The 11676-nt window shown below is 37.5% G+C and overlaps 1 pseudogene; it reads left to right on the forward strand.

The window, feature by feature from the left end:
• The first annotated feature begins 4985 nt into the window (after positions 1-4985).
• LOC102028305 lies at positions 4986-5770 on the forward strand (annotated as a pseudogene).
• Positions 5771-11676: the final 5906 nt, after the last annotated feature.

Raw genomic sequence — 11676 nt, forward strand, 5'->3', positions numbered from 1 at the left:
CAGGCACTTTTGCCGCTGAGCTAAATCCCCAGCCCCGACAGTAGCTTTATAGTATAATTTCAGGTCAGGGATTGTGATTCCACCTGACTTGCCACAGGGACAGTTTCTATTCATTTATTTTTTTCCTCTGTTAGGGCCTTAATTTGCTTCTTCCTGTTCCTTGTCATTTTTTGTTTAATGTTGGACATTGTTAATATGATGAGGTGTTAACTGTAGGTATCATTGGATCCCTCATTCTTACTGTTTGTTGTTGCTTCTGTGGCTGTTCTTGTTCATTTCGTGACTTTTCGAAACTGATTTTGTGAGGACTATATTATTTGTTGTATATGACAACTAAAGTCTCACTTACATCAGCTTAATGATTAGTTAGTGAGTAAGAATATCACTAACATTTTCTTCCAAGATTCAGTGACATTTTTCTTGATTAAACACTGTCTTCATTGCTATTATTTACCTTTGATCAGTTTCGAGTGCCAATAAAGTTAATTCTGATACTTTTTCTTATTTAGTCAAGGATTTTTTTAATGTGTGGAGGGATGGACCATTAGAGTTTTCCACTTTAACCCTTTTTACTGACATTTTAATCATTGATTTTGAAAAAGTGTTATAAATCTTCAAGTGTATGGAGTTGTCCAGGTTGAAATAATGCTATCATATGAAAAACCTGCTCTCAAATCCCAGTGCCTTTATTTAACTTGTCCAATTTATTTTGCCTCTCTAGACTCAGTTGTCCAATCTGATAAGTAGAAGGAATATAACTTATCTCACCATTTGGTTTTTAAAAATTAAGCAATGTAGCCCAGCACTGTAGGCCATGCTAAATTACTATGGATCATTATCACCCTAGCTGTAACTCATTTCTTTCTTTTTTGTGTGGTTCTTGGGATTAAACCCAGGGCCTTTGCACTGAGCTACATCCACATTACTCCCCCAGTTCTAGCTGATTTCTAAGGAAAAGGTAGACCTTGAGCAAAAGGTGACATAGGACAGATAAATTGATTAAGGAAAGCACAACTTGGGTGCTAATCCCTCTCTCCTCAGCATCCTGAGCAGTATTAGCACATTGCCTAGATTCAGAGGCAGGATGTGAAGGGAGGCAAAACAATCTTTTACTTTATTAGCTTGTCTTAGATCAACTACCCACAATAACTACTTACGACAACTTCAAGGAAAGCCTCTTGAACACATATCCAAAGAGCCCAGGATACCTTTCATTAAGACCATATTTAATTCCTTACATTCTCTCCAAAACTTTCTGACTTGTTCAATCAACAAAGAATTCTCTGTCACTGACCTAACTTTTTTTTGTATCACTAATTTGGTATTAAATCATTAATTGCTCTAGTACCATTTTAGTGTTAACTCTTCATGCATGCCAACTTAACTCGTCCTCCACTGTCACTCCCTCATTGTCCTGTAACCTCCTTAAGAGTATATTTTGACCTATATTTCATTGTATTTATTACAGCATTCAATGTAATGCTATGCACATAGTAGGTGTTCATTAAACATTTTTGAAATATTTTTAGCTCATTAAAATATCTGTTCCCTCAAACAGATAGGATTTTTCCAGAATCTCCATGTCAACGCAAATTATTTGGGTGATAATTAGTTTTCTGAGCTTAGCTGCAAGCTTTGACATGCTTCAGCAGTGAACAAGGGTAATATATAGTACTTAAAATGGACAAAAATTCTGAACCCAAATCAAAGAAATTCTCTTTGAGAACACTTCTATTTTCTATCTTATCTATCAACCCGTTGCTACTTCTAGTTGTATCAAAAGACCTAGAAACTCCCTCAGCCTAAACAGCCCTAGATTCAAAGTAAAATTGCCCAGCATATTAAGTGTTGATTCCCTATCTCAGACCTTCCAAAAGCAAAACCTTAGCACTTGCCCATTCCTCTACAGCCTATTAAGTCAGTAATTTCTGGGACACTTCAGCCCACCCCTCCAGTATCAAGGTTGTTGCGAAGTGATCCTTAATGATAGGGATACCACTCCGCCCTGTTGGTTTCCTCACTCCCTTTTGATGATATAGGGGAACTTGGCCCATTCAGCAGGGTTTTTCTCATGTTATTGGCTCCTTGTCTTGAAACCTTTTTCCTGGAAACCTCTGTCAGAGGTTACTGTGACTATTTTTTTCTCTCCTCAGACTCACTTTACTGGAAACAAACTCCCCAGAATGCTGCTTAGAGAGTTATTTATCTTTATAATTTGAAAAGGCCATGCTCATGCTAGGAGCTCTGGGTAAATCTTACTATGGTTATTTTCCTCTGTTACCTCCCACCAGTCTCATCAGCTAAAAAGATCCAGAGCAGACTGCAAAGGAGAGTAGGTCAATAGAGTTCAGGCTTGGCCTTCAAAGGGCATGGCTTTTTTCACAAAATGGTTTGTCACTGGACCCAGGAAGACAAGGACACAGATGTCTCTCCAGAGTTTCTCCATCTTGAACTTGAATGAATCTGCCTTAGAGTGAATCAATAATGGATTTGTGCTTCACACTTTTCATCCACCCTAATGTGCTGCTCAAATCAACATCACTGTTAAAACACAAGTTCAGGGGTAGTTTCTTTGTGTTGGAAGTCAAATTGCATTTTCTTTCTAAGACTTTTCAATCTTCAACTCAAGCGCACAATTTAGTACTTTTGTTGAGCTTGAGGTTTGGGGGGAAAGGTGAGTGATTTACCCTACTATTTCAGAAAACACATTGCAATTTCTCTGAAGATGCCTCCCTCATCTAGAAGGACAAGAATAAAAAAATTTGAACTGTATCCTAGACATGAGAGAGCCATGCAGTGGATGAAGACTAAGATTTGTACCAGCCCTAACAGCAGACTTATTTAAAGAGAATCTCCTGTAGCAACATTTAGTGTTTATCTTTCTCATGTTTTAAGAGCACTTCCCTACCCCCTTGCCCTGTAATTCTTTTCGAGAGGTAGCCCTGTTATTAGCTTGGTGTGTTTCCTTCCAGGTTTCCTCCATGCATATGCAAATTTTTATCCATATTCATATCTATCTATATCTATGTGTGTCCTGAAAACATGTAATATTTTTAATATAAATGCTATCACACAGTTGGAAGTGGTAGTGCACCCTTGTAATCCCAGCAACTCAGGAGACTGCGGCAGGAAGATTGTAAGTTTGAGGCCAGCCTTGGCAACTTAACAAGACATTGTCTCCAAATAAACATGAAAAAGGTTGGGGATATAGCTCAGTGCCCACTAGGTTCAAACCTCAGTACCATAAGAAAAAAAAAGCTATCATGCTATACATTTCATCCTGCAGCGTTTTTGTTTCCCCTTCTAAACTAGTGGTTCTCAAGTACTGGTGTGCATAAGAACCACCTGGCGGGTCTGCTAAGTCACAGATTTCTTGTTTCCCCTTCCAGAGTTTGTGAGTCGGTCAGTATAGCGCAGGACTTGAGAAATGATTTTTCTAAAACTTTCTCAGATGGATTTAAGTTGCTTGTACAAGGACCACAGTTTGAGAACCACTACATAGAACAATATGCCTAAAGATCTTTACATGAATATATTTCATTCTTATAACTGCTAAACCTGTACTCATTTCACACTTTGAATTTAACATGTTTCTTTTAAAAATCATGCGTTCTTATCACCTCAGTCCTTATCTCCTTTGCCTAGGCTGTGATAGTTAACATATCTTCAGTGCACTTGCAGAATGTTTGCTCTGACCACCTTTCTTTGCTAAGGTGTGACTTATAATCCTCTGCACATTGACCACAGTAACTGAAGATGCTTGTTCACAGTATTACGCTTGTATAGCATCATGCTCAAATTTGATGATCATAGATGAATTTTAAGATGAGATTTCTGTTCTTTGGAAGCTTAGGTGTTAGGAAAATTAACATTTACACATGAAACATTCACGTGGTAATACATCATGATATATCATTAGATGTGCATATATATATAATATAAAACTAATTTGTTCAATACTATAACCACTAGGCACATATGACCATTACACAGTGACATAAATTCCATCTGTTAAATTTTGGTCAGGACCCTGAGCCTTCTCCCTAGTCTATCTGTGCATGTCTTTCTACAATCGAGTTTTAGCCAAAAATCCTGCTAAGTCATGTTAGTGAGAACTCCCACCTTTGATAGCTGATAAGGATCCTCATCCTCTACCACTTCCTAGGTGATGTCTGATCACCCTGGTCTAACTTCGGCAGGAACACTATTAGGTTGTTCTAGCCAGAATCCCTTTAAGCCAGATGGTTCTTCCTAGTAAATTTCCACTCACTGACTTAACTGCTCTTTGGTTATAAATTCACACTTGCTTATGCTGCGTTCAGAGTTGAGCCCAATTCCCTCTTCCACTGCAAAATTCCATTGTTGCGATCCCTATATTCATTGCAATAGTCCAAAATAAAGTCTTTCTTACTGTGATTTGACAAGTGTCTCTGGATAATGTTTTCCTTTTTCTTTTTCTTTTTTTTTTTTTTCTAGTACCGGGGACTGAAGCCGGGGCCACACTCCCACAAAGCTATTCCTTGGCTCTTTTTAATTTTCGAGAACGTGTCTCAGGAAGTCACTAACTTGCCCAACTGGGCTCACACTTGCAATCTTCCTGCCTCAGCCTCCTGAGTTACTGCGATTACAGGCATGTGCTATCACAATAGGCTTACTAGGTTTTTGCTTTAGCAGTACCTGACATGTAACTAATGCTAAAATGTGTTGTAAGTGTAAAGTACACATCAGATTTCAGATATAAGAGAAACAAGTGTAGAAATATCTCATTAAGAATTTTTATTTTGACTATATACTAAAGTGAGAATTTTTAAATATTCGCTTAGGTCATTGCGCTGCCGCCTGTCAGTTGAGAATTATCTCTGAGCTGAGAGGCCGGTAGGTGTCTGTGGTCACCAAAGGAGGAGGAAACCGAGGAGGTCAGGACCGCCTAGAGTGCTGCATGTCCTACCAAAACCTGATGAAACTAGCGAGTCAGCAAGTCAGCCATGTCTTACACTGCAGGGATCGCTGGGGACCCTGCCCAGCAGCCTCAGCGCATCTCTTCCGACATTCAGAAGATCGCACGGTATTCTGTAGAAATACAAAGGACACTGAATCAACTTGGAACACCTCAAGATTCACCTGAACGGAGGCAAAAGCTGCAACAGAAGCAGCAGTGTACTAACCAACTCTCCAAAGAAACAGATAAGTACATCAAAGAGTTTGGATCTCCGCCCACCACCCCCAGTGAACAGCGTCAAAGGAAAATACAGAAGGCTCGCTTAGAGGCTGAGTTCACAACAGCACTGACAAACTTTCAGAAAGTCCAGAGGCAAGCTGCTGAAGAGAGAAGGAATTTGTTGCTCCAGTAAGAGCCGGTTCCAGAGTGTCTGGCGGGTTCACTGAGGACAGCTCAAAAGAAAGGAATCTTGTGTCCTGGGAAAGCCAAACACAGCCCCAAGTGTGAGTGCAAGATGATGAGATTACAGAAGGCGACCTCCACCTCATTCATGAGAGAGAGTCTTCTATCAGGCAGCTTGAAGCTGATATTATGGATATTAATGAAATATTTAAACATTTAAGAACAATGATTCATGAACAGGGAGATGTGATAGACAGGATAGAAGCCAACGTAGAAAGTGCAGAGGTACCTGTTCAGCAGGCAAATCAGCAGCTGTCCAGGGCAGCGAGTTATCAGTGCAAATCCAGGAGAACCCTGTGCGTCATCATTTCTGTCCTTGTCATTGGAGTTGTGATTGTAGGTCTCATCACACGGGGACTGAAATCCTAAAGTTATACAGGAGCACACTGCTGTTCTACATTGTCTACGTTACGCAGGAAGATGCCTGTAATCCTGTTTTGATTATTATTTTAAAGCTATAGCAGAGGGTGATTCCCATACTTAGTTATTCTCATGGGAGAGGGGTTCCTTTGGATTAAATCTATTACATTTTCTAATACTGAAAGTTTTTCTAAGTATCATCACTGGTGTAACTGTCACGCTTTTTAATTTACTAACTGTAGGGTTTCTGCCCACATCACACACAGCTTTCATCTGTAATTTATTTACCTGTTTGACTTTGGGAATTAGTAAGCTTACAGATATGCATATTCTGTGCACATTTCTCTGTCACTGTGTAACACGCACCAGATTTATGTTACTTCAATTAAAATCTCCAATTTTGATTTGGACCAGCAGAAAAAAATATTCTCAGTAACTTAAAAAATTAACATATCTGTCTGTATTTATTTTCTAGTTCACAGTAGCACAAATTGTCTATTTCATTTTTATTACTGGATTTTTTGATACCCTTGTTTTCTCTGAATAAAATTAATGAATGATTTCCAGGTATATCTTATGCACCTGATGTGTACATATTAAGCATTTGTGGTAGATTGCCGAGTAAAAATAGTCAGATTAGATTGTTCTTACATGCGGCCTATTTTTTTTTTTTTGTTTTTTTTTTTGTTTTTCTTTGGTACCAGGAACCGAACTCACGACCTTGCGCTTGCCAGGCAGGCGCTTTGCCTCTGAGCTAAATCCCCAGCCCCCATGCGGCCTATTAAAGTCTGATATTTACTAGGAAAAGTGTAGATACTATAAATGTATAATGTAATTTGGAGGAAGAATATTTAAGGATCCATACTGATTTCTATTGTGTTTGGATTCTAGAGTCCAACTCATTATTGCATTGAACTATCTTAACAGTACCTTCTGGTTTTGTGGGCCATTATTTACTATCCCTTATGCCTAAACAGTAATGACTACATACGTCCCTTTTGGTCAAACTTACTTTAGGAAGTAATTTCCCCACAATTATTGTCTTCAAGCACCTAATACTTAAGCTGTATTGCTTCCATTTTATGCCATTTTGTCTTATGTTTCCTTAGAAAAGAAACTGAATGTTTGCCAATTAACTCACTTGCTTTTTTAAATTGAAGTTGTTTTAACGCACTAATCTGAATACTGTTAAGAGGATTGGTTAACTTAGTTTGTAGTTTGTATTTTATAAGGTTCTTATATAGTACTTTGGTAGTGAAGATATTGTGTAAAATGGCAAGTTCTGAGACTTCAAATGGGAACAGATGAAATATGAAATAAGTAAATAAATTGTGTCCTTCCAACCAAAATAAAAAAGATTTAAAAGGTCTCTGGATAGGTCTGTTTTCTTTTTCTTTTTTCTTTTTTATTATTTTTTATTTTTTTATTTTAAAGAGAGTAGTAAATGGAAACAAACAAACAAAGAAATAGAACAGTAGCAGCATATCAGTATCACGAACATAAACAAATCAAAGCAAGAACATTCAAAGTGATACAGGCTGTCAAGACAAAATAATAAGAATCAACAGTGGTTGTTACATTGCACATCCCTATCCTCAACTACATTGCTCAGATTGCCAGATGTAAGAATGGAAGATTGCTCAAACCATTATAGGGTATAAGAAAACCATTCTTCAGTAAAACAGTAGAAATAATACAGAGTTTCACTAGAGGACTGCATTCCTAGCACCAGTGCTTACCTCACTTTTTTGGTGCCGTGCTGACTGAAATCTCTACACTGGAGATGTAACTACATGCACTATGATTGTATTCTGCATCCGTTTGATCATCAGCTTACTCAAAGTTTTTATCTTGGAAATCGTAAACAGTTTTGTCACTGACAAGTGGCAACTATTTTGCATGTCAGCAAAACTCGTTTTTTTTTCCCAAAAGGGACTTTAGAAAATCTTTTTGTGAGTGAAACTTCGAGACTTTATGTTGGCAGAGCGAGTTTGCTTTAGGGAACAGGGTGGACAGTGCACCGAGAATTCATGTGCATGTTCCCTGGCCCATCAGGCATGCTCGTGCATGGTCTTTCTTTGTGAGTGCACAGATATACACACTGTTTAATGCTCCGTGCTGGTGTCTTCTGGCTCCAGACTAGTAGCAGTGGTATCCACAAGCCAGTTCACTTTTTCCCCAGGGGTTTACTTGATAAAATGTTAATTCTCATAGAGGTCAAGTGCATTTACTTTTATGTACTTCACGGTGAAGTCTCAGTAACAACAAAAGCAATGGAAAAAATATCTTTGGCATTTTAGTGCCTTTATTTGAAATACAATCATTTATAAATTAACTGGGATGCCAATCAATGACTTGAACAGGAACTTTAATGGTTTGCCTTTTTTTTTTGAGCAACATTAAGACAAAAATGTACACAAAATATTTGGAAGACAAAATGGATAGTTGTAAAAGAAAAAGAATAGTTTTAGACAATTTTTAGAACTGCTTTGGAACAGGAAGGTTGCACTGTGGAAGATATCATGTAGATTTTTCATGACTAGACAGTGTGTCTGAATCTGTTTGATTCAAACTGAAAAACTTTCCTGTCAAGCGACGCACATGTACTTTTTTATGCTCTAACCACACAGATGAAGATTAACCAGGCTCTTAAAGGACAGAGTGAAGTTATCTGGCTCTTGCAGTAGTCATTAAGTATTTTGAAAGTGTTTCAGCTTTGCGCAGTGACAGACAGTAAAAGAATAACTGGTGCCACGTTGGTAGAGGGTGGTGTTCTTCATTAGGCCTGTGATGATGTGTAAAATACGTGTTTGTATGGGCACAGACGGAGCCCTGCCACAGACAGCAGACCATGGCACAGTGTCCGGGGTTGGGTCCACTAAGCACACAAGGTGCCTGTCACCGTCTGCAGTAGGGACCAGCAGCACTGCATGCTGAGGAGCCTGTCATTGGGTCACTCAGTGTCTTCACTGCTTTTGTTAAAAATGGCAAAATCTTGTATGCAAAATGCTGTGTTGTGATTAGCAGTCTTTCTAGACAAATCTGCGAGGAAAATAAAAATGACTTTCAAGGCTTCCCATTCCTTGAGAAAGGTCTGTGGCTTAGCAAGGAGTATGCAGGTAGTTTTTGTAGTTGGTGTAATTTTTATTCGTTAATGTAGACAAATTAATGTCATAATAAAAATAAAACCGGTATAAAATAAATATTAGGTTAAATATGTTATTAAATTTATGTATCTTTTTTACTTTTTAAAATGTGTCCACCGGAAAATTAAAATTATGGCATATGTGGCTTATATTACCTTTTATTGAACAGAGCTGGTAGAAATAACAAGTAAGAATTCTTAGAAAAAACTACTGAACTGAGATAGTCACAGAGAAGCAGGGACTTCTGGTTACACACAATGTAAACCGAAATCAGACCAGGTTAAATACATATGCATGCACGTGCATGCATGGACACAGACACACACACACGCACACACACACGGGGTACTTAACTGGCTCGCATGACAGAAGCCTTCTACTGTACTTGGGACCGTAAGACGCTATCTCAAATACCGTGTTGAAAGCACAAAGTCAGGAAACTCAGAGTGCTGATGACATTTAAGTCCCAGATGCACAGTGTCCTAGGTAAACAAGCCAAGCTGAAGAAAAAAGAATCTCAAAATTTAAAAAACTAAAATAAAAAGGAACTAGGAATATAGCTCAGTGCTGCTTGGGCTCATTTAATCCCCAGTATTGCAAAAAAAGGAAAAAAAATGTTGTTCATTGATACTGATTAATCCTGTAGGTACAGTAGAAAATTTCTGGAGAAGAGAAGATGCTTTTGTTGTTTCTTTTTATTTCAACAAAGTTGTATTATGTAAAATTAAATTTTTTTATTAGTACACGTTTGCAGTACATGACATATACATTCATCTGAGGCAGAAGGTATACATACATAACACAGCTTGATGTTTTGTTTTTGGTTTTGAGACAGGGTCCTACTGTATAGTTCATTCTGACCTTGAACTTACTATGTACCCCAGGCTGGGCTCAAACTCATGGCAATCCTTTGGCTCAGCCTCCCAAGGGCTAGCATTACAGGTGTGTGCCACCAAGCCGAGCTACTTGATTCTTTTTTAATCCCCTTTCCTTCTGTACCTACCTTCTCGCCTCCATCTCTAAATCCCCTTTTCACATTTTTCTTCTTGTTATTATTTCTAGATCATGTTTATGAGATATAATGATTTATATTACATTACTTTACATTATAAGTCCAGAACATATCATAAATCTTTTTACTTCTCCCCTTCCCTCTTCCCTTCCCCTTACCCCCAGTCTCCTGGACCCATTCCCATATGCAAAATATCTATCTTTCTGTTTCTTTTAATCAATCCTTTAGTTTGCTCTTTATTTTTGTACTTTGCCTTACTCAAGTGAGAGACACCATATGCTAGTAAGATTTTGTGCCTGATTTATTTCACTTAACATATTTTCTAGATATATCCATTTTTCTACAAATGTCTCAAATTTATCATTTCTTATAGCTGAGTAGTATTCCATTTTATATAGATATAATGTATTTCTTATCCATTCACCTGTTGATAAGCATAGAAGTTGCTTCGAGTATTTAGCTACTATAAATTCTGCTATAAATATTGGTATGTATGTATTGCTGTAATATGATGTCTTTAGATCCTTTGGGAAGATAGCTAGAATAGCTGTGCCACATAGAATTTCTAATTTTAATTCTCTGAGAAATATCCATACTGATTTCCATAACGTTTGTACTAATTTACTTTCTAACCAACCCTGTAGAGGGGTACCTTTTTCATCATAGCCGTGCCAGAATTTGTTATTCTTTGATTTCCTAATAATTACTGCTCTTTTTCTGGTATAAGATGAAATCTTAACATTGTTTAATTTGCATTTCTCTAGTAGCTGCATTTATGGAACATTTTATATACATTTGCTATTTGTCCTTCTTCTGAAAGTGTCTATTCATTTTGCTTGCTCACTTATTTTTTTAAATTAAGTTTATTGGTACAATTTAGATATGCATAATGATCACATTCATCATAGAGAATTTGTACCTACACATGATATATTTTGATTCCTCTTTTTTTCAATACCACCTCCTCCCCTCAATCCCTCTTCCCCTTCTTATTTACAAAGCTTTGTTTCCACTTTATGATTTTTTCTCATATTTTTCTTTTCCCTTCCATTGCCCCTCCCTAGTTCCCCTTTCCTTTTGAAGAATTACTTCCTATTTCACAATATCTATTATACACTTTGGTTGTTACTTAAACTTTCAGTTTCTCACACCAGAGAGAAAATGCAATATTTACACATATGTGTCCAATTTGTTTCTCTTAAGAGTATAGTCTCATGTTGCACCCATTTACTAGAAATATATCAAGGTTACTCTTCTTTATGACTGAGTAGTACTCCATTGTATAAAACATTCACATCTTTCCTATTCATCCCTTGGCTGATAGACATTTGCGCTGTTTCCAAGATTTAGCTATTACAAACTGTGCTGCTATAAACATAGGTATGCATATATTGCTGTTGTATAATGCTTTTAATTCATTAGGGAAGATAACATGAAGGTGACTAGCTGGGTCAAATGGAACCTCTAGTCCTAGTTTTTTGAGGGATCTCTACAGTGATTTCCATACTGGTTGCACCAGTCCCACCAACAGTAGACAAATGTTCCTTTTCTCCCACAGCCTCTCCAGCATTTGTTATTGGTTGATTTCTTGATAACAGCCATTCCTTCTGGAGCAAGATAGAATCTCAGCATTGTTTTAATTTGCATGTCTTGAATGATTAGTGATGTTGAGCATTTTTCATGTATTTATTTGCCATTCGTACTTCTTCTAAGTGACTATTCATTTTAGACACCCATTTTTGGATAGGGTCTTCAAA

This window comes from Chinchilla lanigera, unplaced genomic scaffold (assembly GCF_000276665.1).
Source record: "Chinchilla lanigera isolate Chin_1 unplaced genomic scaffold, ChiLan1.0 scaffold00089, whole genome shotgun sequence".
In the NCBI taxonomy this organism is placed as follows: Eukaryota; Metazoa; Chordata; class Mammalia; order Rodentia; family Chinchillidae; genus Chinchilla; species Chinchilla lanigera.